The 27,676-nt window shown below is 41.2% G+C and overlaps 1 long non-coding RNA gene across 2 annotated transcripts in view; it reads right to left on the bottom strand.

The window, feature by feature from the left end:
• The window catches only part of LOC109307048, a 102,285-nt gene that overhangs the window by 36,762 nt on the left and 37,847 nt on the right, over positions 1-27,676 (bottom strand). For both annotated transcript variants that reach the window (XR_002100147.1, XR_002100148.1), the window contains exon 2: positions 20,943-21,050. This is a non-coding gene — a long non-coding RNA (uncharacterized LOC109307048). The remainder of the gene's footprint in view (positions 1-20,942; positions 21,051-27,676) is intronic.

The following is a 27,676-nucleotide window of genomic DNA, read 5'->3' as shown; positions in this document are numbered from 1 at the left end:
TACCTCAAAAAATTCCACTGATGTAAACAGTCTTGGGTGTGCAATGAATGAAGAATTAAAGCCCTTTGTGTTAGAAACTTCAGTGAGATCTGAGATCTAAAGATAGAATTGTCCTTTATATGTATTCTCTGGCACAGAAAGAAGTGATTGACGAGGACAAGTATGGTATATGAAAGAATAGTTAAAACACAGACACACTGACGTTATAATACAGTGTCTCATCAGATGACTTGGTGTTTTGACTACGTGGCTACAGCAGGTCTATAATTTAAATGCCATTAATGGGACAAAAAAGCAATAGCATGGAGACAAGGATACTATAAAATCTTTGGGTCTGTATTTACAATGCAGATAAAGTAGTTCCTTTGAACTCGTGATGCCAAATGTTGTCCACAGATACTACTCTTCAATAAGGAAAACTATTTTTTCCCCTCCCAGTACAGACAGACTTTTTCTGTTTAGGCTGCTTGGTGTGTAACATTACAAGGATCCAAGGCAAAGGGAAGCTGCTTATATTTTGACTAATCCATATCCAGTTAGCACATTCAGTATAGAATTCACTATTGTGAATAGTCATGACTGTGTGTTCTTTGTACTGTAGCCTTTTGAATATGCTTCTTTATACTTTCATTAAAGTAGCACACAAAGCTAATTTTACAAGAATCTATTGGTGCTCAGCTGTAACAGAATTACACAGAGTCCTATGACTGCATCCCAGTTATAATATCTCATTTGTTTCCACTAGGCTGTTGTAATACCCTTTCTGCTGTTTAACTTTCTTTCTTTCTTTTTCCTTTTTTCTTTTTTTTCAAATTATAGCTGGAATATGTTTTGTTCATTGGTCTTAGCTGGGGAGCTGCACACATTTCCTTATCCTCATGAAAACCAGACATTTTAATGCACCTTAGAGTTATACATGTTGTAATTTGTTTGCCAAATTGGAATGATTCTTTCCAGAAACAAGCCCTGATAATTGAATGCCTCATGAAATATGTACAGTATTTTAGCTGGGAACTGTTTTTAAGTACATATTTTAAAAGGGAAAAAGAAATCTTGTGTAAGTTAAACTTGCCTAACTGTTTCAAGTTTTCTAGCTGGAGATTATCATAATAAATGCATTATTTCCTTGTACTGTGCAAAACCAAACAAAAGAATGCAGACTTTGTAAGCTGCGGTTACTCGGGCCACTTTCTTGTATACTGGCTTATTGTATAGATGTCTGTTACCAAACCAGGTAAGTGTTTATTGCTACTAAAATTTCCCCTTCCTGTGTACTTAAATGTATGTATACTTTTTAAAATATTCACGCTGTGCTCTCATGACTTAATTCTTGCTTCTACTGGAGATAAACCAAAGTTGAATATTAATTATTGTAAAAATCGTTTTGGAGAAGTTGCCTTTACATGAGCCAGCCCCAAATTCTGAGTAGTGAATTGTGTGTCTGCACGTGCATGAATGCGTGCCTGCACATACAAATGCATGATCCTCCTTTCCTTCATTAAATCAGATATAAAAATCAATTCCTGTTTCCCTGATGGCATGTAATTGAATTAAATTACTTATTTATAACTGAACTCCAGGGAACTAAGGTTACCACACTTAATTAAAAAAAATAAATAAACTGCTATTCTAAAGAAAAGTTGTTCTTTGCTGTTCACAACTATGGGAGACCATCCCTCAAAACTGAAATGTTGACTATTGCCACAGCAGCCTCTTCTACACACCTGTATAACAACTCAATGTCTCTTAATTTTATTATGTATTGGAAAGTGGTAGCATTCAAACATTTATAAATGCTTTGATTATCAGAGGATTCTTAATCAGAGTAGTCAATAAAATGAACGCAGATATTCACATTTAGTATTTTCTGTTGCTTTTATTTGATCAGTTTATGGCCATCTCCTTCCAAATGTTCCTGAACTCTAAAAATGGGCTGGAAGTGCCCCTTCAGTGAAGCTAATAGGCACAAGGCTGCAATTAGTTCTAATAAAATGAAGCTGTTGAGTACCTCAGAATGAGGATAGCTTTCCAAGCATCACATTAACTACTCCTGGAGCTTCCAGTCATGCTTAATAATTGTGGGAGTTATTTAATTTGAATGAAAAATCATGCCAAGAGGTTAAACAAACTCTTATGTTCATGAAATATGGCGTGAAGGATCCTTTCTTTCCCTTATTTTCTCTAGCAAAAAATCATTATTTTCTTAGCCATATTATCTTTTATATGTCTCAAGGAAAATAACTTCTCCATGACTACAAAAGCTTCATAATTGCATACTACAAAAAAAATCCTCCTGTTAGCTTAAATGATTGGAGACTTTTGTTTTCTGAGTGCTGAATGTCAGATTTTCCCTTCTGCCAGTGTGCATGCGTATGTGCGTTCATATGTACAAGTGCAGACATAGTTGACTACATGTGTTAGGCCTATAAATGCTGGAAGGGTATTGAAGTTCAGCACTTTAATTTAACTTTTTTTGTTCATTTAACATTTGTGATTTTATCTGTGTAAGAAAAAGGTGAGTGCGAGCATCTTTTGACCTTTCCAATTAAGAATAGAATTAAGCATATGCCACTTGCTGGAAATGGAGACCAAGGCAGTCGTATCATGCCTCAAACCTCACTTTGTTTGTCTGTGAGTACTGAGAAGGGAAAACAGATTTTTCCACAATACCTTACTTCCAAAATCTATACAAGCGGCTTACTGTGGCAAAGGCAATTCTTGAAATGGGGTGAGTCAGGGTGGGGGTGGACATGCATTGTTTTCCTTCCCCTGACTCAGGCAAATCAAGAGTGAGGTTGAAACGATCTAGAGCTGAATTATCTCTCATGCTGAGCTTCTCCATGCTTGGACCTCCTCCCTTTTAATGGGGTCTTTTCAGGAGTAGTGTAGTCTGGCATTATCATTTCAATGAAGATGGGTTTCCAGGCAGCTGAAGGAAATGTTGATTCAATGAGATCCTAAAGTCAGTGAGAAAGTATAGTCTTGTAAGGGGGGAAAAAAACACATCTCTTTCTCAAGAAATTGTAGCTAACTCTTAGCTGCTTCTGTTAGTCAAATCCTGCCCTCAGTGAAAGCATTTGAAATAAACTCTGTAAGAGGAGGCTTGTAGCATCTGCCTCTATCCCCTTCACCAAAACCGTCCTCCTGATGCTCAGTGCATGGGCATGGATATGGGTCCTGTGACAGGTATATACCACATCTGGAGTCTGAATGTTTAACAGGGTATTCCAAACAGGCGGGGGAGAAGCTGTTTTGCACTGGCAGAGTAAAACTATCTGCCATCAGATTCACTGAATAGTAAGGAAAAGAATACTCCTTTGTCTCTCCTCCCTCCCCAGTTCTTACAGACAACTGCGCTGCAGTTTAATATTGTTTCTGACAGCACGTAAGGATTGAAATGGGAAATGTAGAGAATGGTGCTGGACCTGTCTAGAGCTAACTCTAGGGGAACTGGCAAGATTGAATAAGGGCTTTGCCTACATAAACGGGTTTTTGGCTTTTTAAGGAAATGTCACATCTCCACCTTTTGGATTCCTTCAATACAATATTGTAACAGTGAAATCCAGTAGGGAAATTAAATAGCTTCTGAAAGAGATTAAAGAATTACAAGTACAAGGGAACTCATAGTACTCAGTGGAGCTGATTTTATAGGGTACATGTATGAGGCCAGACTCTGACACCTTTACAGTGGATGGGTCTACACATGCAATTAATTCAAAGCAATAAACTCTGGAGCAGTTTGAGCTGGAATAAACTACTCCTGAGTGCAATATCTACATGTGCACCCAGAACAGCAGCAATCTGAGCCATGGAAGAGCAATTTACACAAGGGCTGCACCTGTCCTGCTCTGTTTTGGGCTCCAGTGACCGCATTGGGCAGCGGAGAGGCTGGCCAGTGCACAAGGGTGCTGAAAGTGCAAAGCTGTGTGGCTAGGGAGCAAGCAGGAGTCTGGCACCCTGCTGACTGGGCTGACCAGGTGCAATTTATGCCTATGATCATCAACTACACATGCATTTTAATCATAGCCTAATACTGTTGCACATGTAGATAGTGAAGCTTTACTTTGCAGCTAATTAGTCTACTCCACAGTAAAGTGTATGTGTAGATATGGCCAGTATCATCTTATGCCTGTAATGATCCTACTGAAATCAGTGGGACTAGGTGTGTAGTAAATGGGTAATCAATGCAAGTCAAATATGATAATCCATCAGCATAGGAAAAAAACCAGAGTGAAGACAATAAGATAGGATATCAGTCAGGGTCCCTTCTGCAATAAAAATGTGACGTACAGGAGTCTTGGTAAGAATTTTAATCTTTCTTTGGGTCAGTTCCATGATATGGATCAGTATAGGAAATGTTTTTTTCTGATAGAAGGGATCAGTCTGCACCAATTTGAATAGCTATTGTTGCACTGTTCTCTCCTAAAACTGCTGGGAAGAATAAATAGTAAACTTCAACCAACAGGCCAAAAAGAAGCAAGTAAATGAGTGGCATTTCTGCAGGCCACTCCATCTTTCTTTTTTCAGTGAGAATCTTACTTAGCAAAAGTGTTCATTAAGCAACAGGATTGTTTAACATTGATACCTGATGGCTTGGTATTATACTGCCATTGCTTTAAAAATGAAAGGCACGTTGCCTATTGTACTGAATTCTTCTTTACACTTGCCATCATGAAATAGAAGTTCAGGAATTCTGTGGCATAAGAGCAGCAATGAACTAATCTCTAAAGGCCCTGCTACGTGCTGAAATTAAAGCTGGATAGGAACCAGCCACAGAGTTGTTATACATTTTCAAGCATTAACTTTTTATATCTGGTTGGCTCTTTTTATAGGTCATTTTTATTGTGTGATCTTTATTTTGCATGTGGCCAATCTAAATTTATGTACAATTAACCAGTTAATTGTATAATATGTGTAATGTGTAGTGGGGGCCTTAGAGTAAAAAGTTATTTTTGAAATGGTAGTAAGAGGCCACTTTTTACCCTCTTAGGGTGGGTATATGTTGAACCCACACAATGTCTTATCCACACAAGTATAATATGCTACCTTTTACAACTTCTCTTATATAATTACAGAGAACAGAGCAAGCATTTGGGGGTGACCATGCACCCTGGTTTGACTGGGATACTCCAGGATCCTGTAGCCCAGTCCTGGCTTGTTAGTCAAAAGTTCCAGGCCAGAGTCCAGTGAGGAGGCAGACCATCATGGGTACTTGCTCCATTCCACCCACCTTGCTCCCAAATTGCAGTGGTGGTGCCTGCCCCAGCCACCTGCTTGGTGCACTATGCCCCTCCACCTCCCTGCCAAACTCCAGCCCAGGACTTTTGGACCAACCGGCTGGGACTGGACTACAAAATCCTGGCATGTCCAAGGCAAACCAGGATGCATGGCCACCCTAAAGCACTTTGGCCATTGATACTATGTTTCTGTTATAGCTACAAGCATATTCTATAATAATTAAAATGCCTGACAAAACACAGTTCACTTCCTGATTTTAGATTAGAAATCACAGCTGCTTTTGGTGTAGTAGGATTCCAGATGTTGGTGTGTTTTGTGTGTAACACTGTTGTAATTGCAGGAAGGAAGGAATAAGTTTTGCTATCGGAGAATGCTATAACCATTGAAATCTGAATGGGGCTGCAAGGATGTGTACACAGAATATACAGTCAGATGGTGTGCTTTCAAACTCACATAAATCCCATTTAAATTAACACAAACTGCATATGCATTTGGAGACCATATATGGCTTCCTGTATAGTATGTGAAGGGAAAATAGCTGCTATTTAAAATGTTGTTTAGGTTATCTCTAACTGGGGAACTGAAAATCCCATTTTGTACTTCACTTACTGGCCTAGCTGTTAGAAAAATGTGCAAGATTATGCAATGGGCTGAGAATTCAGCAATGTGTAAACTCTGTATGGGCAAGTAATATGGGGGAACCTTGAACTCTGGATGGTTTTACTTCTATCATTTTTCATATCATTTTAATCCCTCTTGGGCCACCATTTAATGATTAGATACTCTAATCCTGTGGATATCTATGCCAGCCAAGTAGAACCTACTCTTGCATTTCCCACCCCCTCAATTTTCTAGTAAATTATAAGGAAATTTTGAGGGTGTGCTTTTTAAAGAGAATGTAATCCATACTGAACAAGGGGGCAAATTTTTCCCAGAAATTTGCCAGAACAAAGCTATCAAGTCAGGATGCTGGCAAGTACCTTTTAAACCTGCATTTCCCCAGTGATGCAGATGGATTAGTCTTACAGTAACTTCATGACACCAATGTGTCAATAGGTGTATTTGCATACATGGACTCATGTATGCATGCATCTGTGTGTATGCATGCATGCATCTGTGTGTATGCATGCATGCATCTGTGTGTATGCATGCACGAGCCCTCTCTCTTCCTTCCTTCCCCCCCACATTCCGTTTTGTTTTTAATGATCCTGACTTCCCCCTTCCATGGAATAGCTCACAGAAGGATACATAGAGGGAAAGATTTTTTCCTTATGATCTCTCTCTGATCAATCCATCAAGAAAAGAAAGGATTTCATAGATTTTCATAGACATTAGGGCAGGAAGGGACCTAGGAAGATCATCAAGTCCAGCCCCCTGTCTGAAGGGCAGGAAGTCAGCTGGCGTCCCAGCAAGATAAGCATCCAATTTACTCTTGAAGCTGTTCAATGTAGGTGCTTGAACCACCTCCAATGGTAGGCTGTTCCAGACCTTGGGGGCTCAGACAGTAAAGAAATTTTTCCTTATGTCCAGCCTGAAATGATCTTGCAGTAGTTTATAACCGTTCGACCTCGTCATCCCTTGGGGAGCTCTGGTGAACAGAGGTTCCCCCAGATCCTGGTGGTCACCCCTGATAAACTTATAGGTGGCCATCAGATCGTCCCTGAGCCTGCGCTTTTCCAAGCTAAAGAGCCCCATGGCTCTCAACCTTTCACTGTAAGGTCTATTTTCCTGATCTCTGATCATGCACATGGCTCTTCTCTGGACTCTCTCGAGCTTCTCCACATCCTTTTTGAATTGTGGATCCCAAAACTGGACGCAGTACTTCAGCTGTGGCCTCACCAAGGCTGAGTACAAGGGACGCTTGGACCTTGTAAAATAGCCTGTTTTCCTCCACACTCTTTCCACGTGTCTTAGGACAGTTGGTGTATCTTGACTGAGGACTGGGATAAAACACAGTCCCCATCTTACATTAGAGCTTGGTGTGCTTGGACTCCAGGCTTTTAAGAACAGAACAAGAAAACCCCCTCAAAGTTAACTGAGTTATAAGACCCAAGTATTCAGAAACCATATTAACAGTATTCTTTTTCAACAATTTTATGTAACGCACAGCAAGCTACCAGCTCCAGAGAAAGTTTTTTCTTTTTCTTTTTAACAAATCCATTACATTTCAGATTATATACACACACACACATTGTTGTATACAACTTTTTCATATTTTACCTTAACTGAACCATGTTGTTTACTAGACAGTAAACATTCAAACTCTTATTTGGGCAATTCCAAGTTGTAGCAAGAAAAAAAAATAGTCATGACTGTAAGGTACTAAAAAAGTATCTTTTGTGTCTACTTGAGCAATGGTTCCTCTGGCTATTGGAGACGGTTTTGTAAGGTACTAAGTACCTCCTATTTTACATGTTTTCCACACAGAACATGAGTAGGTGTTGGGAGCTCAACACGCTTTCAGGAATGGGTGTATTTGGGTTATATCTGTACTGCAGCCAAAAGCTGCATACCTTAGCTATGTTTATATACTGTCCATAATTCAGCTGCACTAGCAGTGAGTTGAGAGTAAGCTTGAGTATTAAGCTAGCTTATTAAGCAGTTTTGTAGCCTTATGCTGAGCTCCATGGTTTGGCAGCTACATCTTCATAGGTACCCCAACTAGTTACCAAGGTATGCTACGGGCAGGGATTCAGGTTTTCCATTTGTAATGGAAAAGCACAGTAAAACCCAGATTTTTTCCTTTAAAGGAGAAAAACATAGATTTTCTCCTTTAAAAGAGAAAATGAAGAAATCTGTGCATTTCCCCTTGCAGGCTGGCAGAGTTCCAGCCTGCAAGGGGCTGGGGGGAAGGGGAACAGGGTGGTCAGGTAGGTGGGGCCTCACATGCATGTGTGCACTAACACATGTGCTTGGCTGCCAGGCAGCCTGGAGAGCAGCTCCCACAGGTAAGTCTGGGGTGTGTGGGGGTAGAGGAGGAGGGAGGGATCTGTTCAGGGCTGGGGCTGCTGCCCCACTATGGCAGTGCCTGGGGCTTGAAGCTGTGATGCATAAGGAATGGGATGGAGTAGGCAGGGGTAGGGGCCTGGCTCCCCACTGCTGTGCGCACTCCCGGGGGGGGGGCAAGTGCCCCCAAGATCTGTGCGTGGGGTGGGAGTGGGCCGCCCACTGTGGGGTCAGGGTTCCCCACCCCTGTGCCTCTGCAACCCAGCAGGTGGGAGCCAGCATGTCATGGCACAGTGGGACTGGGTGGAGAAGCTCATTGCCACTGCCATGAGCCCTGCACTGTCATAGCGAGGTGCCCCCTGCCTGCCTGGCAGCAGAGGGGGTGATGGTGTGGAGTTATGCCCCTTGCTGCTGCTGGGCACCAGGGTGGCGCAAATCTCCCAGTGGTGGCATCAAGCTTCCCCACCTGCCCTGGCTATACCTTGCTGTGCCAGGTCCAACAGTGGTTTGCAGGGTGGAGATCCCAAGCTCTCAGTGGGCTGTTCTTATCTACCTGCTCCCCGCAGCCTGTGCTTTGGGCCTGTTGCCCGCAGGGAAGGGGGAGCCAAGCTCCGTGCTCTGCCCCATTACAGCAGCTGCCACCTCCGATGGGTGGCAGCTGGGGCTCAGGTACTGCTGCAGGGGGCAGGGAGCTGCAGACCTGGGTCCCTGGTTCATAGCCCTGGCAGCTGGGGCCCCCCCCTTCAGCAAGGCTGGGTGGTTGGGGGCTGTGGGTGAGGAGTGAGGGGCACTAGCAGGGCTAGGGGGGCTGTGGGTGGGGAGTGTGAGGCAATGGTATGGGCAGGGCACCAGCATATCAGGGCTGCTCAGCACCACAAAGCAGGGTGTGGGGAGGGGCACAGCTGGACCCACATCCTGGTAAGTGAAGGAAGCAGAGGGAGCTCTGATTTTTCCATGATTGGAAAAAAGAAAAAAAAAACAAAAGAAAATCAACTGCCAAAACTTGCAGGTACTTAGAATTTATTTTATTATAGTGATACATTGTAAACATATCAATAAAGTATTGTTTTCAACTGATACCTGTGAATATAATGGCATATCATTTTAATCACAGAAAAATGCAGATTTGGGTGGTTTTGATCAAAGAATTTGCAATTTTTAAATGGAGAAAACCAAGATCCCTGGTCATGGGTACAATGACTGTTTAAACTATTTGTTACTTCAGGGGGGAAAGTTCTCTTCCATTTTCCTTTTTCCCCAAGAATGGGGGGAAAAAAAAAGATTTATGCTTCTTAAATCTAGCTTAACTTCAGGCACACGCAGCAAGTATCCTTCCTAAGGTGACCGAGCTGAGAACTAACCTCCTGCATATCTCTTCGCCTTTAAAGCATACAACAGATTGCAATAAGAAATATGTGGAAATATGATAAACAGGCCCTTGTCTTAGTTTTAAACTTTCCAATAAACTGAAATCCTAAACTGTGCATGTGTGCCCTCGCCCTTCCCCCCCCTTTTTTTTTAAGTAAGGGCAAGAAAAATAATATAAATGGTGTACTTGTCTGAAATCTTTATTTCCTTTAGTTGCTGCTTCATTTCTCTGGGATGAAATGTACTATTTGGTAAATAACCTCCTACCTATACTCCTAATGTTTGTTTTTGTTTTTTCTCCAGCCACTTATTGGATAAAGAAGGTCAGAGTGGCTATGTTTCCAGACCCTTCAAATTCATTCTGATTTTACATTTAGACATTTTCTCATGTATATGAGAAACATATTGTATAACGCTCACTTTTCCCTGCAAAAAATTGGGGTCTGTGTATTTAACAAGGAAGCTAAGTTGTTTTTTGGGGGGGTTTTCCTGGAATAGAATCACCCTGCTTTGATTTCCTGCTCCAAAATGCTGCACCTGTAGGAGTACTATGCAGGCAGATGAAGGAGTTAGTTGTCTTTAATGGCTCATTCTTCTAGGGGTTAATGACTGTCTCTTTTTAATGACCTTGATGTTTTGCTCATTAAACTAACCTTTCTTAGTTCTGATGTTTGCTAGCTGCTTTTGGTCTCTCTGTCTCTCTCTCTCCTCCTATTTCACATCTCCGAAGAGTCTTCTAGCTCTTTTCAAAAGTATGGCTCTACCCTTTGAGACCATTGCTGTCTTCAGCAGCAGCTAGGGTTTCAACTTTAGTTGAGGAGGAAAGGGAATAAACTGAATACTAGGTTCTGTCCTTGGTCTACGCAGCCATAACTTTGGAAAAACTCCTTTTTCTTCATTCTCCTTTTTAAAATGAATTGTGTACTATAGCCTGGGGCAAGTTGTATGCAAGAAAATACGGTATTTCAGTGTGTTGCTAACTGTTCAGTGTTTTCATTTGTAATCCAATCCACATGTTGAAGCACTGTGATTTATTGGATAAGCTGCTGGTCTGGGATTCAGAAAGCTTGTGTTCTGTTCCTGGTTATGCTGAAGACTGTTGTATGACTTCACTCAGATCGCTTCTTTGAGGCACTGCCTTTATGTGCCTGTGTTAACATCTTTTGTCTATCTTGCTCATTTAGCTGGGAAACTTTTCAGGCATGGACTTGGTATTTTATGGTACCTTGCAAAATGAGGGCTTCATCTTTGGGAAGAGACTAGCATATGCTACTTTTAAATAAAATGATAAATATTGTGGTCAAAGACTTAGTAACAACTAGCTATAATCTTCTTGGGATAAGTACGGAGGACAGAATTCTCAAATCCATATCTGCTAATTCCCATTGCAAATTGGCTTTGATTGAAGGGAAGATATAACAGAAGTGATGGAAAACACAATGTTCTCTTTGGCCTAGGGCTGTGGAATGGGCTATAGAATGGACACCCACACAAACAGTGGCTATCACTACATGGCTTTTTAATTATGCTAGAGGCAGGTGCTCACAGTATCCTGTCCAAAGCAGGCTCAGAGTTAGGAGGTCTGTGTAGCTGTATTAGTCTGTCACAACATGACAAACCCACAGCCCAGCCCCTATCTCCTGCAGAATCCATTAAAATGCAGCTTTGTTGGCTAAGCAAGTAATGGGACACAAGGAGTACTCCTACCTGTCCTTTCCCCCTTTGTTTTTTAGTGGCACTATAAAAGTTCTGGTAAAATTCATGCTTTCCATATCTGGCTTTAGAAAGTATTTTTTCCTGCCAGAGTTTAAAATTGTAGGATTCATTAAAACCTTGAAAAAACTCTTAGAGTATCATGAAACTCCAAATGCTTCCCTGTGCTATGAAACTCATTTAGCTAGTAAATATTTCAGAAGTGCAATGATCTTCTGAGGTGTATGGTTGTTTACGATTGTTCCAGATTTTGCACTGTTCTTGTCATTCTTCAACTTGCACAACATATATGCAAGTTATTTTCCACTTGCTATAAAAGGGACTTCTATACACAATTCCTGTTAATGCTAATCACTGGTTCATATGCAGAAAGGAAACAAATGAACCTGAAGACACTTTAATAAAGTAATAGAACAGCACAGTGTAACTGAGAAGTTGCCACAGTAGTAAATGCAACACAGATGAAGGCAAAAATACTTCCTTAAGAAAGAAGAAAGCCTATATAAAAAGAAAGCAAGGTGAGGATATTTAGCATGCTTTTGAAGTTTGCTGTTTTTCATACTATTATTCAGTGTTGTTTACTTGCATCAAAATCTTTGAGGAGAGAAAGGTAGTAAGCCTCGTTAGCCAAATGAGGGCAAAGGCAGGGTAGAGTTGCACCTTCTAGACTAATTAAATCAGAAGTAGATAAGCTTTCATAAGTAATGGCTTGCTTCATAAGAGGCCATGGAGGGACTGTAAGCAACATTTTACTTCAGCAGGTGTTGTGAAGGGACTGCAGAGGGAAGAGTTTCTAAATACTGTAGAAAAGTGATATGAATACAAAGGATAGTAAAGGGGGATGAAAAGGGAAGGAACACTTCTCATAGAGGTAAGGTAGGGAGAAAAGAGAAATTTTTACTTGGTACCAAGGATCCTGTTGGTTTTGTTTTGTGTTGGTTTTTTTTTTTTTAATCCCCAATTTTTGGATTAAACCCCTCCCCAAAATTCACATTATTTTTCACGATTAAAATGAAATTTATTTATGTTCTGCCTACTTTGCATCTTTCAGAAGTGCTCCCTGCTTATTACCATCGCAATACTGAACCCCTGTTTCTGGTATTGATACCATCATGGAGGGAGTTTTCTGGCAATGCTGATTATCCTCTTCCTACATGCCACTGGAGCTGCAAGTTGTATGAAAGCCACTACAAATTTACTAAAGAAACTAGGCTCCAGAAGTCTATGCTTCCAGTTACCACCATATTACCTACCATCATATCTTTGTACATCAGAGACATCATATCTCTGTGTACCCCATAAGGATGGATTATAAACCATGAAGAAGATAGTTCCCAATGATGACACTACTTCTGTTTCCACACATTCTTCATATATATCTATTTCAGATTTGAGGACTCCTATACTTGCAAACAAATGGTACTAACACAGGTATATGTATGGCACCTGAATCTGCAATATGCCAAAATATTTATGACACACCTTGAAGTCTATTTCATTTGCAGCTGCCCTCTCATCCCCCTGATATAGCTAAAGTATGCTGATTGTATGTTCATCATCTGGACACACAGGACTGTGAAATACTCCCTCCGCAAATTTGTTTTTTTGAACACCATTGTGAAACTTTCTGACAGGTATATCATCATTGTATTGTGTTAAAAACCAACCAGTTGCTACAACTGGCTCCACACCAGCAGCTTTCATCTTAAGAGCACCACTAGATACAAAGGCTACAGCCAAGCTCTACATTACAACCATATCTGCTCTGTGATTCCACTGACTGGGATACACATATTAAAGATCTGAAGCCAGGATTCCTACATTTACAATGAAGTCGTAAAACTGTAGCCACTCAGATCAACAAAGCCAGACTCAGACCTCCCTATGACCTGCTGAAATATCAACCCTAGGACAAGGACAACAGAATCCCTCAAGTTTTTAGCTACAGGCCAACTTGAAAGCCTTGGCCATGTCAGCAGTGAACTCTACTCCTCCTGGCAAATAGTGACCATCTCAAGGAAGCCATGAAGAACAAACCCATCCTGACTTACAGGGCACGTATACATGTGCTGTTAATTTGATGAATAAACTCTGACATGGTTTTTGCCGAGTTTATTTGTCCCGGGTGCTGTGTTTTATGCGTGCACCCAAGACTGCAGCATGCTGAGCTGGATCGGAGCAGTCCCAGCTGGCAGGGAGTCCTGGGGTTCGGCCTGCCAGCCTAAGGCTGCTCTTAACCTGCTCAGCTTGCTGCAGAGGGGCTGACTAGGGCATGAGCGTGCTTCAGTGCAGGGCTAGCCAGCAAGGAAGCCCCTGCACTGAAGCACCCTTGTACCCCAGCCAGTCCTGTCAGTGTATACACGTGTTCCAGCAGACTAAATAACACCACTGCAGGATCATAATTGTGTCAACAAGTCTTATCCTACGGCAGCATTTATTAGTAGCCTAATAGGGCTGCATGTATAGACAGTACATTTGCACACGTGAAAAGTGCCCAGCACTGTGTTGCTCACAGTTGTATTAGTGGCGAAATGCAGGTCAGCGTGGACAAAATGGCAGTGGTGCGCATCTGAACTAAAAAGCTTTGGAGGTGCTTTAGTTCAAAAGCGCACCACTGCCATTTTCTCCATGCTAACAGCTGGGAATTTTGCTGCTTCTACAACTGCAAGTGATGCAATGTGATGTGCATCAGACCTCGTGCAGAGCAGACTCAATTAACTGAGTCCGCTCCAAAGTGGCAGATCTCCAACATGTCCAAGAACTAAAAAGTACATGTATAAATGCCCTGAGATCTTACTGCAGAGTTAATTAGGCACCTCCACAGTAAACAATTCATAGACATGCCCACAGACATCTCCCCAGTCTGAAGCAGCATCTCTCCAGCAACAGATTACCTAACTCCTATTCTTAGCAAGGCTCCAGACCTTGCTCTGGACTCCCTCCTCAATACAAACTATATCATCACTGGACCAAATAACATGTTTGGTAACATCCAAGGGTTGTTTACCTGCTCCTCTCTCAACATCCTATGTGCCATCACCTACTTACAGTGCCCCTTGGACGTCTACACCGAACAGATGGAGCAATATATACATGAATGAATGAATGAACATCTTCTGATTTCAATTCCAGAAAGACATGTAAGCCTGTGGCAGAACACTTTAACCTCCCTGGACATCCTATCACTGAAACAGGAGTAGCTGTTCTTAAACAATGAAACTTAAAAACTAACTGCAATGGGAAATTGCAGAACAAGAAGTTAACCCCACACTGGATTGTGTTCAGTATGGTCTAAACCAAGACTATGGATTAGTTCATAATATAATGAATTAATTCCTGTAACTGAATTAGCTTTTATAACCCCTAGATTCCTCAAAGAGTTAACAATTTTGTTTTATTCTCTTCTACTCACTTTGCGTGTCAGTCCCTTCACAGCATTTGATGAAGGGAAGCTGTTGCTTATGAAAACTAACTAAATCAGAGATGCATAAGTCTTTAAAGTGCAAAATCTTTGGTCATGCTATGCTGTTTGTTCTAAAGGTGCAGCTGTTTTAATCGCACTGAAAGCTAGCTCATTAAAGAAATTACAAAATGGAACTTGATGAGAACATGATTTCTCATATTAGAATTAATTTATATTTATCTTACTTGCCTTTGTGCATTAATTTATCATTAGAGCTGGTCTGAGAGAGTTTCACTGAAAAAATGTCTTTAACAAAAATGCTGCGGTTTGTCCAAACTGAAGTGTTTTGTGGAAATCTGTTTCAATGTGCCTAATGAAATGCTTGGCACAGTTTCTCAGATGGAGACAGACAGACCTCCCTCCCTCAGAAAAGTGTTTTATCCACCAAATTATTGACTAATCTAGACTCTGGAAGATCCAGATTCCATTCCTTATTCTGCTGAATGCAGTAAAAGAAAATATGCCAGTGAAGTGCCCTATCCAGAGCACTACAACTCCCTGTTTTAGGGTGTTTCCGGTCCTTTGTGCTCACGAAACACAGAGCAATCTCTCTCTTGTTCCAATGCAGAATAAAAGTGAATGCCAAAACCTCAACCTTTTCCCTAAAAAAGAAATCTTGGAGTTTTTTGGTTAAGCCCTAAATGAACCATACAGTTCCAGTTTATGCCATTTTTAGTAGACAACAAATGTTGTTTGACCCAGATTTTGCTCTTGCCACATTGTGTATATCCTTTCTGTTTTTTTTTTAAAGGAGACTTTGAAGCATCTTATGGATTTGATTGGATTGCAGTTCCACATTTAAATGAACAAATATGGTAACATTCTTTAGTGAAAAAAATCTCTTCTATGGAAACTTTAACAGTACTTCTTGTTTTGATTTCTCTTCCTTTTTTATACATGTGCATATGTATAAAACTGGCAAGATTGATTCTGATTTCTGCTGTGTACACCAAAAGGAATATGTGGGCTCTTTTTTTTCTAGGTAACAGACCAATTTTGGCAGAGGGACAGAACTGCCTTGTTTCTGAGAGGGGGAAAAATTCATATCCTTTCAGTGTTACTTGTGTACATGACCTCTTGGGTCTACATAGAAATTTGAAAACCCCTCCATTTCAAAAAGATTGAAATTTATTGATGAGTATTTTTAAAATGTATTAAGTGGAAATCTCTACTGAAAGCAATGGCAGGCGTATTACAAAAGGCCTATTCATGAATATCTGGAACATTGCTAGTTTGTCATATACATTTGAATACATGTGTAAGTGGGGTTTTTTTCCTTTTCTTAACAGTCTGTATCGGAGGGATCAAGCTGCCTTAGGATAACATGAACATTGTGTAAAACAGCATCTTTTCTCTTCTTCCCCTAATTATTAAACCATGTTGAGAAGGAATTTGTGGATCGCTGTAAATCAGCTGTAGCCAGAACTGCCTGAGGAACTTGTTTGTTATCTAGCTCAAGGTAAACTTCCCTTTTTAAACAAAAATCAAGTTAATTTCCCAGATTTGGAAATCTTCCTTTTTAAGTGAAGGGCTAGTTCATGATGTGGCAGAGGTTGAGTTTGTTTCCCTAGAGTGTATCTGTTTTAGTTTTTTTTATTGATCCCTTTGGGGGGGGGGGTGTCTGTAAAACATCAAAGCACTAAAAGTTTCTCTTGAGAAGCTGCTGTGACTTTCAAATATTTTCTGAAAGGGTCTGGTTGGGCCTTTTTATGTACTACTTTGGACAGTTGTTTAATCTAATACAACTGAAGTACAATATAAATAATGTCCTTGGACTGCTGTAGATTGTATTTTCTATTAATGATTTTGGCTTCTTCTGGAGGACCGGTAATTTATTTATTTATTTATTTATTTTACTTGAGAATCTTTACTGTAGTTTCTTGTTTTTTTCTTTGACCCATTTCCATGAATATCATTACTTATTGTGACTGCTTTAGCATCCACAGTTGATGACGGGCTGCACTAGTCAGTTAATGAAAATGTTGAGGCAGCTTGATTATTTCTAAAATTACTTCTGTGGTGTTCAGTTGTGGATGTTTTCATTTAAAAAAAAATGTTTGGTCAGAACTGAATATCCCTGTAAACTTAATATAGAGAAACTCAGGCTGACATTAATTGGTACTGTCTAGATTATGACCTCTAAGTTACCTATGATTGCACCAACATGTAATGCCTGGAACATTAAAAGTATGCATCCAGTTTCTTTTCAGCATCCATAACAATCTTGATAGTATTTACCTCTTAAAGCTCTCTGTTAGTAAATATCCTCAAATAAAAGACTACATATCATGGCTGTCTGCTCCATCAGGGGCTGCTATAAATGTACACATTACTAAAGCTGCTCACGTTATTGTAACATATGAGTTGCTTTTGAAACTAGCCTCTGTGAGAGAATCCTTGTGTTTAATTCATTTTATCACTGGATCATCTCTAGCCTTTTGGTGACTGACCTTTGTAGTCTGTGATCTATTGACTGGTTGCTCATTAGATTCTTTTTTTCGTGTTGTCTTCATGTATAGACTTAATTATATGGATTTGTCCCTTGTTTAAAACTTGTTCTTTTTTTAATAGGTAATCAAAGTTTTTATTTTATGTAGCATGAATGATTCTCATTTTGGCATAAAGAAGCAGTTGTATATATTTAAAATTTTTAAAGAAAAATTTGGTTTTGAGTTGTCTGAAGACTTGTGTAACCTTAACAGTGACTTTGACTTCACAGTTGTTCTGCTTCTACTGACTCTCATGAGTATACTCCTATCCAAAGTCAGCTGCAAGACTGAGGCCTTCTTAAAGGTTTAGATTAAATTAATCATTTCCTCTTTTTGGCTATAAGAAACATGGGGCTTTCTGTGTTAAGACCTTCTTGCCTTTTCCTGGTCCCATCTTGTCTACCATGGGGTTGAATTATGAAGCTTGCTAAAGGAATTCTGCCAACATCAAAGAATTATGAATGTAACCATCACTCTAAAAACTGCATTGTTTAAAAACTCAGATTGAAGGAGAAATAAACACCAACATCAGTACTGATAACCATGAACTCCAACTATATGCCATCTAGTGCACTGGCAGTCAGAGCCAACTCTAGGGGGGTGAGGGCAGAGCCGATCCTAGGGACGTGTGGGGCCTGGGGCAAGTCAGCATATGTGGGGCCCCTTTAACACTGCGCAGGGCCATGGGACCTCTGCAAAGGCAGGGCATATTGATGCCCTAGCAATGAAATTTGGCACCCGGGGCCAAGCAGATCCCATGCACCCTGGACGAGTCACTCTTCAGCGGACATGAAGCTGGCAGTGTGTGATGGAGAGGAAGGGGTAGTGAGTGGCTGGATGCTTCTTTTGCAGCATGGGGCTGACCTGCCAGCTCCAGGCAGGCCCTGTGGGAGGGGGCACAGCTGCTCTGCCCTGCTTCTTGGGGCCTCCCAAAGCACAGGACCTGGGGCAGTCACCCCAATTCACTGTACCCAAGGGATGGTTGTGGGTGTGGGGCATGGGGCAAATCAGCCTCTGCAGGGGCCCCTTAACACTGCATGGGGCCATGGTACCCCCACAAAAGGTTGGGGGGTGTCTCCTTGCTTCTTCTGCAGCATGGGGCTGAGCTTCCAGCTCCAGGTGGGCCCCACAGGAGGGGCTGCAGCCGCTCTGCCCAGCTCCGTGGGGACCCCCCAAAGCATGGGGCCTGGGGCAGTCACCCCAGTTCACCATACCCTAGGGATGGCTCTGCTGGCAGTAATACCAGGACTCCTGGTCCTATTCTGAAGTCTGGCAGAAAGACCACTTATTTGTCCCCTACATATGCTATACCAGAGTTTGGCTACATGCCCTCATTTTTGACAGAATAAGAAATATAGAGCTATAACCTGCACTTCTTTTTAAAACATGTTTTAGCTCTTTTCCTTGTGTAGATAAACTTGAAAGAATAAATTGATGCTAAATATCAGCTAACTGCTAGAATGAAGAGGAACCAGAAGCTGGGTTCAGCTTCTGAAGCAGAGATGCGGTAGGGGAGGAAATGTAGCAATCCTCCCCAAACAATTTCTCTCTTAATTTGGGGGTTAACCCAAAGGATCCTCTTGCTGGTCACCCATATTATTATATTGGTTCTGCATAAAACTGTGGAGGAGTTGATTTACATTAGAGGTGAAAACAGCAAGTAAACAAACACAGGCCCACTGAAAAGACTAACTCTTCTGTCAGTAATGCTTTGTGGGATGTGGAATAAGTTGCACAACCCCTGTCCCTTGGTTTGCCATCAGGTATATGGTATTTACCACTCTCATAAAAGAACTATGAGGCTTCCTTAATTATGGAATGTTGCCAATGTTTGCAGTGAGATTTGGAGACACCTCCCCCCCGCCAAAATCAAAGGTACTTATGTACCTGGCAGCAGTATCGTTAACAAAAATTCAAGAGCTCCAACAATCTTGAGATCCCAGTTCCTCGGAAGTGCACCAACTGTAAATCTGAAGTGGATTTGTTTCGATTTCAGATCTCCTCCCTCCCCAGTGTACACAGATAGAGTGATATGCAGTCATGATAGTATACATTCACAATTAGAATCAAGCCCATAGTGTTTACATTGTGACAAAAGGGAACAAATCCTCATTCTGGTGTGTAGCTGACTTCTAGTTTGGGGAATTCATAGCTGGTGTAGAATTAAGGTTTAGCCCAAAGTATTAATCTTCTACATATTGGAAATATACTGGTGATTTGCTTTTGTTTGGGTGCAGCATCCCATAAAACTTTTAGGATTTATAGACTTGGAGAATAATGCCATCTCTGGGAGTCTGAGTCCAAAAGATCACCCAACAACCTTTTATGAGATTCACAACAAATACACATTTTGGAAAACACTGAGAAGGGAAGAAACATGCATTTTTTCATCTGAAAAGATTTAAACAAAAAGTAGTGTATCTGTGACAAGTATTGTGGTGGTTTGTCCTTTCTCCATCCAGAAGCTGGACTGAATGTGTATAAATAGCATTATCTCCCAGAGGTAAAAATGGTAAATGTTATTTTGTATGATACACAATCTAGAAACAGCCAGTGTATGCAAAAATGGATACAGCTAGGGCTGTTTAACCTCACTCCCACGTTTCATTCTCAGTCTTGTAAAAATATCTTCTTTGTTTTTGCTGGCAACTCCCTGCATGGAATACTAGTCAAAGGCCTAGGAAATACTATTAACTCCACAGGACAAAAAGGTGAGCGGAAGAAAGGAACAGAATTGGTGACCAAGGACAGAAAGAAATCAGCTGGAAGGTGCAGTGCTTGCACGAGTTGAGAGAAACTTGACGAGGGAAAAGAAGAAATGACTAGCACTTAGTGCATAATAGAAGTGAGGTGCAGATGACTTATTCCAAGGCTTAGTAACATCTTGTTCCCAGACTGTTAGTCCAAGAAGCCACATCTTTAATTTGCCTGTCTATAACAGATGCTTCTGCAGCTACCACAGGAATTGTAGCTTTCAACCCTTCATTTCATCCCTCTTACCTATAATCCTCTAGTTCCAGTCTGTCTGACCACTTGACAAGGCTTTTTTTTAATTAGTGGAGCTTTTTGGGGTGGGGGGAGGGGAGGCTTAAAGTATGCTTTGCATATATTGGAATACTAGACAGCCCTCAACTCTTGATAAGATGCAAAAAAACCCTGCTGGGAATATGAAATAGCACATAGTACATAGAATAATGATTCCCATAATTGAGATCGTCATGTGCCTTATTAGGTGGAATCATTTACCTGGTATCCTGTTGTGGTGGGGTTTTTTGTTGTTGTTTTTTTTTAACCAAAATATATTGTAACCTAGTTCAAGCTCTTGTCCAATTACTTTTTCTCTGTTGTTTGGTTGATTCATGTAATTTTACAGCTTTATTTCAAAATAGACCAAAAGAACTGAGATGAAAGCTGTCATTCAAGTACTAGGTTGTCTTCTGTGGTATGGAAATACTTATTACAGCTGGCTGGATGAGACAGGTGGAACTCCTTAACAAGCAGTCTCTTTGTGCCTCAGGTGTCTGTGCTGCCTGATCAATTGGCTGAGATAGCATATACTTAATTTAAATACTAGTAAATAATATCAATTAGGGAGGAGATGTACTTTCATGAAGAGGGTAAGACCTCTTAGTATCCATGATAGCTTGATTTTTAGCTCAAGAAAACAGGTTACTTTAATCATCTTCTAATTTTATGCCATAATGGACTAAACTCTTGAGTTTTACCTTGGAGACTTGGTGCTTCATCAACCTCTGTGGACTGAACATAGAAGATGCTGGTCAAATTGCCTTCAGCCTCTTTTAATTTGCTGGTCTGCAATTCTGCTCAGATTCCTTTTGAAAGACAAAGAAATGAAAGATTTAATGTGATAGCTCAGGATATGCTAAATAGATCAGCTTAAAATTGATCTTGACATAATTGTAACAAGGACTGCTGTTGCCACTAAGGCTAAAGATCTGCCAGCATTTTTAATACTAATTTGTAATATTTTCTTCTGATTAAGTGGTATATATTTTGGCGGACAAAGTTTGCTGTGGGTGAAACAGAGTGAACAGCAACTTCAATGCAATAAATTCAATGATTCACTTTCCAAATACTATGTTAAAATAGTTGGAACTTTTGTTCCGTCTGAACATCACCATTTTTCAGTTCTGTTAAATTATTTAGAAATACAAAACAAGAATTCATCAAAAAGCGGTGTTTATTTTCAGTGTTGTATTCTATAATTTTTATGCAAATTATGACCAACTTTTTCAAAACTGAAGCTAGACTCTCAAGCATATATTTAACCTGCCAAATAGAAATTGACTGATGCCCAACAGTACTGAACACTCATAAATCTATCAAGGTCAAAGGAAGCTGTAGGTTCTCCACATCTTCAAAAATCAGTCCAACCTTAGGCTGAAAGCATTGTAGGAGCTGGGTATTCAGCTGGAGTTCAGTGGGAGTTAGGTGCTTGGCTTTTAAAATACTGGAGCTCCTATGGAAACTCACTTTTAGTATGCAGGTTTGAAAATTTTGTCACAGCTCCAAAACACAAAACTTAGTGACATGTGTTTGAGTTCTGCTCACAGAAACTTGTTTTATTTTTAACTGAAAGAGGCTTGTATTGAACCATTATGACATGCTAGCCAATTGCCCATCAAGAATGAGGGGAGGGAGGAGGCTGGGATGGAGTGCTGCCAGCTAATGCCCTATGCTGCCGCTGTTCTGTTTCTTGTAGGGACCGGGGTGGGGGAGCCAAGGCCAGCAATGCTGGCCTCATCTTTCCCACCCCCACTCCAGTCCTCAGCACCACTTGCAGGGAGTGGGGTGACAACATCTCCCCGACTCCCTGTCCGGTCCTCTGTGCCTCTTCCAGGGAGCGGGGTGAGGGAGCTGAGGCCAGGGCTGCTGGCCTCAGCTCCCCTGCCTTCTGTCCAGTCCTTGGCATGGCTTCAAAATCATGGTGGTGCTCCCCTACACTTGGAGCACTCTGATTGGCTGTTTCCATCAGCCAATCAGAGCATTAATAAAGCATTATGGACAGACAATCAGACTTAGGCTTTTATAATATTAGAATAATATTAGAATGTCTCTATCCAGACATTTACTATGTGATTGACTATGATTTGGAAAGTATTCTAATAATCTGGGAAAGTGCTATAATTTTTACAAAATATAAACTTCAGATATATCATAGGCCAAAATTATTTTCCACCTCTTAGGTATTAGGGCTGTGAGAAGCTTTGGTCCCTGATTCGATTCAGTGGCGATTCCACCCAGTTCGGTGGCCAAATCTCCGAACCTGAATTGAATCAGAGGACCCTTTAATCTCTACAAATATAATCGGAACCCTCTGAATTGATTCGGAGAGATTTGGAAAGATTCAAAGATTCGGACAGACACAGCTTTAAATGTTTTTTCTACGTACCACTAGGTAGAAGGGGCTCATGAATGCTGCAATGCTGAGATGCATGGAGTGTCCCACAGAAGCACAGGAGGCTCGGCAGCAGACCTGGAAGTGGATCAGAAGCACTTCCAGTCCACTTCCAGGTCCACCGGGAAACATCCTGGGGACTCCCCACCCTCCCCTTCTGGCTCAGTGACTGGTGCCTCCTGGGTTGGGGGGGCACCCAGGATCCCCCGGCGACTGACTGCCAGCACAGCATGCTCCCCAGAAGACCCAGACTTCTGGGTTCACTGCCAAGCATGTGGAGAGCCCTCCCTCACGCCTGTGGGATACTCCATTTGCCCCAGCATCACAGCAATCACAAGCCGCATCTGCTACCTCAAGGTATGTAGAAAAAACTTTTAAAGCTGTGTCTATGTCCGAATTGCTAATTCTCTGAATCAGCATAAAATCTTCAAATCCAGTCGGGGACAGTGATTGAAATCAACAAATCAAATCACTGTACCTGATTTGGGCCAAATCTGAATTAAATGGGGCTCACTTTGCACACCCCTGTTAGGTATGTAAGCAAACTCAGTAGGATTTCAATGTTGTTGGAGCCATGATGGTCCAGGAAATGTCGAAGAGATAAGAATTTTTTAAATATCTTTTATTGGACCAAAGCTATTTGGGAACTCTGTTGGACAAGTGTTTTAGGCATTGAGTGAGACAAGGAAGAGCAACAAGACTTCCAGTTATACAGTTGGTCCAATAAGTGCCTAAGTATGATTTTTATTTCACCTGCTTAACTCTCTCTGAAAAAATGGTTAATGTAAAAGATGGGTTGATCCTACTCTTCCTCCTCTCTATTTTTGTGCATGTGTGTGCGACTCAAGTCTGAATGGGAAGATGCACTGGAAAAGTAGGTGTTTTAATGGATTTCCTGTATGTGAGCAGGGGAGAAAAGAATTTCACTCAGGTGGCTAATAGGTGGAATAGAATCTGATCCCAAGAGTCTATGGGTATGTACAAATGTTATATTTTGATCGATCGAACTAGGGTTAAGTTGATCTAAATTGCCATCTGTGCAGATGTCCAGGAGATTTAAATCAAGCCAAAAATGGCAGGCCTGGTCTAATATAGTTCACCTGAGTATGTGAACTAACTTAGATTGGGAGTAAGTTAATTTGATCTACTGAACATCTGTATGTATTAGGCCTGCAGCCCTGGGGCTCTGAAAGCCCAAGCACTCTCCCACCCTAGGGATATGCTCTTCTACCTGTCCCCCCAAAACTGACTGGCTTATTTTTAGCCACCACCACCACCTATGGACCCACCAAACCATTCCCATAGACCTGCTAGCCCTCTGCTTGATCCTGCCTGTCCCTCCCCACAACCTGAGTTACTTATACCGGGTTCCCTGTGCAGCTCCAGCAACCAGCAAGTGTTTGTACATGCGGCTTTCAGTCTACAATCACACAGCTTCATAGACTGCGTACAATGAACATTTGTATGCACCCACAGGTGCTAACTTCCCTGCAGTTCCAAGGGAGAGAATTTTTTCAAAGACATCTTGAAGATTTAGGTATAAATCTTCCATTACAATTTAATGGAAGAAGGTAACTTTAAAACCTCACCTTTATTTATTTTTTTTTCAGTTTGATAGTACCATAGCAAAAAATAGGAAGTCAAATAACACTAAACCCAAAGCTGAATTAATATTACCAGTTAAATGTGCAGTATAACTCAAAGTGGTTTAATCACACTGTATCCCTTAATATGAATAAAACTCTTCCCAAGGATTTGATGAATTTTACAATGATCTGTGGCACTAATATAAGCAAGTCATTTTCATTGTAGAACTGTTCTGTATGGGTGTCTATATATGAGCAGGGTAGCTGCTCTGATGCACTGTAATTCAGAGCACATCAGAGCAGATTTGATTAATCAAGTCTGCTGGAGCACGGTGATTACTGCACTCTAGCAGCCTCCTGCTTCTTGTGTATCAGCATCCCTGCACTTCAAAATGGGGGTGGGCTTTGAGCTTTAGATAAAGCACCCCCACCCTCATTTTGAAGTGCAGGGGTACTGATGCATGAGATTAAGCTCTCGGACCCACTTTAATTAAAGCACTCCCCTCCCCCCCACACTCCTGGAGCATCTGTATAAACACCCCATAATCTACCTTGTCTAGTTCTGGTACCATTAAAACAAATTCAGCTGCACTGAAAGGTGTTAGGAAGGATATAAGGTTTGATTCTGAATCTTTATCACTCTCTAAATTGAAATAACATTATGGGAAATCTTGTAAGTAGTCTTTTTAAAAACACTTGAACATAAATAGTCTCTGAATGGGAGAAGATAGGCATATGTGTGAATTGAAGTGACATTGTTGTTTCAATCATCTGCTTACTTTCTTACTCTAAGTATTTTCTCAGAAGGTTTACTTTTGTATTATTTGTCTGTGAGTGAGCTTACTGACTATAATAGATAAAGCATAGCTCTTGTATTACATCTTACAAAAAATGCTTTATATTTCATGTTCCTGTTCCTTTCAAGCTGATGATGCCAGATAGTCTTCCCCTTTTGTTTTGTTCCAGGATGACCACTATTCTTGGAATTCCTTTCAGGGCTGTGCCCACAAAGCAAGTACCCCTTCTGAAGGCCCTCTCCTGCAACAGTACAAGAAATTAGATGAGCCAAGTCCTTTCCCTTATTTGATCTATGAATTTATTTTGAGCAGTTCCATCTTATGTAGATGGAAGGAACTGAACTTAAGAGGACATGTTTGAAGAGAAGTTGTAAGGTCTGCAGTTGGGAAGGGTAGGAGTAGAGTAGGTGTGTGTGTGTGTGGGGGGGATGTATGTATGTATATGTATATATGTATGTGTATATATATTTTTTTTTTATGATGCCTAAGAGCTCCATTGAGGGATCAGGACCAAGTACAAAGACAGGGTGGGTTCTGCTCCGGAGAACTTAAAGTGTAAAACAAGAGGCAGGTAAGTAGTAAGATATAATACTTGGCATAATAGGCTATGGTTCAGTACACTGGGTATTTAATAAACATCAAGATTTTGTTACATTAGAATAAGAGTTTTGAAGGACGATTGTGAAGGGGAAAAGTGAGGTGCCTTTGGAAACGCATCTAAGTTGTTCCATGAGTGAGAAGCACCGTGAAAGAAAGCACATTTAAAGTGGACAACAAAAGATGGCATACTTAGCCAACTGGACGTAAGAGTTGTCATATTAGCAACATACAAGACAATGGTAACTAGCATAAAAGCAGGTAGTAAGGGTACAGGGGTGTAGGTTGGAGCCATGTTGGTCTAAAAACATAGGCAGACAAGGTTCTTTGCGTGAATCTGATATCTTTTAAGTAGTTAAAATACATTCTTAAATAGTTGGAAAACAATTATTAAGCAAGCTTTTGGGTTCAAAAACCCTTTGTCAGGCTAAGGAAGTTTCAGCAGGTGGCATGTGCTCTTCCTGGATGGAATGAAAAGTAAAGAAGCCAGAGGCTGGGCTGGTATGCATACAAGACAGGTAGTCAGTGAAAATGTATATAAATGTAATAATTGTAAATAGATTGAGGAGTCAATGGGTTAGAGACAGGCTGGAGGGGGAGGTGGGGGGAAGAGAGAGAAGGGGGATGAATAGTGGAGAGATACCTAGGGAGTCAGATGTCAGGCAGGTTATAATGTGTCATAAATCCAATGTCTATATTTAGCCCATGATTTTTAATGTCCAGGAGGCTGGTGATGTGGAGTTCATAGGCTCGTCTCTGGGAAGTGCTTTGTAAGTTTCCTTTGCAGATCAGGACTGAGAGATTGAAGAGAGAGTGGTTTTCTTGTGAGAAATGTGCCCCCACAGGTAATTGGGTAGTCCTGTCTTTGATAGATTTCTGGTGTGCATTCATTCTGGTGCGCAGCTGTTGTTTAGTCTCTCCTACGGATTTTCCATCAGGGCATTTGGTGCTTTGGATGAGATGTATTACTTTTCTGGAGGTGTAGCTGTAAGATCCAGGAATGCTGATGGCTCTGTTGTGGGTGTAGTAACTGTGGGGATGGTAGAGATGTGTTGGCAGGTTTTGCATTTCTTGTCATGGCATGGTCTGGATCCATTTGGTGCATTCTGGGCTTGAGGGAGTTTGCTTCGGGTGATGAGGTTAGCAAGGTTCGGTGCTTGTTTGAAGGCTAGGATGGGTGGCTCTGGGAAGATGTTTTTAAGAGTAGGGTCTCTTTCTAGTACGGGTTGCAATTGTTTGAGGATTTTCTGTACACGTTCAAGGGAGGGGTGATGTGTCATAACCAGCAGTGTGCGATTTGTGGGGTTTTTTCTTCTGTACTGCAGCAGTTCTTCACTTGGTATCTGGGTGACTCTATCAAACATGCGATCTGTCTCTCTAGAGGAGTGTCCTTGTTGGGTGAAAGCGTTTTTAAGATTGGTGAGGTGGTAATCCCGGGCGTTCTCTTCAGTGCAAATTCAGTGGTATCTGAGGGCTTGGCTGTATATCACAGCTTTTTGGGTGTGTTTAGGCTGATTGCTGGTTCTGTGCAGATATGTATGTCGGTCTGTGGGTTTCTTGTATAACGTGGTCTGTATTTCATCTTTCTGGATACTGATCATCATGTCTTAAAAAGGAGATGTTGGTGCTGGAGTATTCTAGAGAAAGTTAGATGGAGGGATGGTGATTTTTGAACATCTTCATCATTTGGGAGTCCAAATGATGAAGATGTCATTGATATATCTTAAGTATAGCAAAGGTTTGATGGTACAGTTCTTGAGGAAGTCTTCTTCCAGGTGGCTCATAAAAAGGTTGGCATACTGTAGGGCCATTTTGGTCCCCACAGCTGTTCCCATTATCTGGAGGAAGTGTTGATTATTAAAAGTGAAATTTTTGTGTGTGAGGATCATAGAATCATAGAAGTAGGGTCAGAGGGGACCTTATAGATCTTCAAGTCTGACCCCCTGCCTGGGCAGGAGAAAAAACTGGGCTCAAATGATCCCAGCTAGGTAGGCATCAAGCCTCCTCTTAAAGACCCCCAGGGTAGGAGCCAGCACCACTTCCCTTGGAAGTTGGTTCCA

Source organism: Crocodylus porosus, unplaced genomic scaffold (genome assembly GCF_001723895.1).
Source record: "Crocodylus porosus isolate Cpor-Errol unplaced genomic scaffold, CroPor_comp1, whole genome shotgun sequence".
Lineage (NCBI taxonomy): Eukaryota > Metazoa > Chordata > Crocodylia > Crocodylidae > Crocodylus > Crocodylus porosus.
Note: the sequence above shows the minus strand (reverse complement) of the source record. Positions and strands in the feature narration are given on the sequence as shown.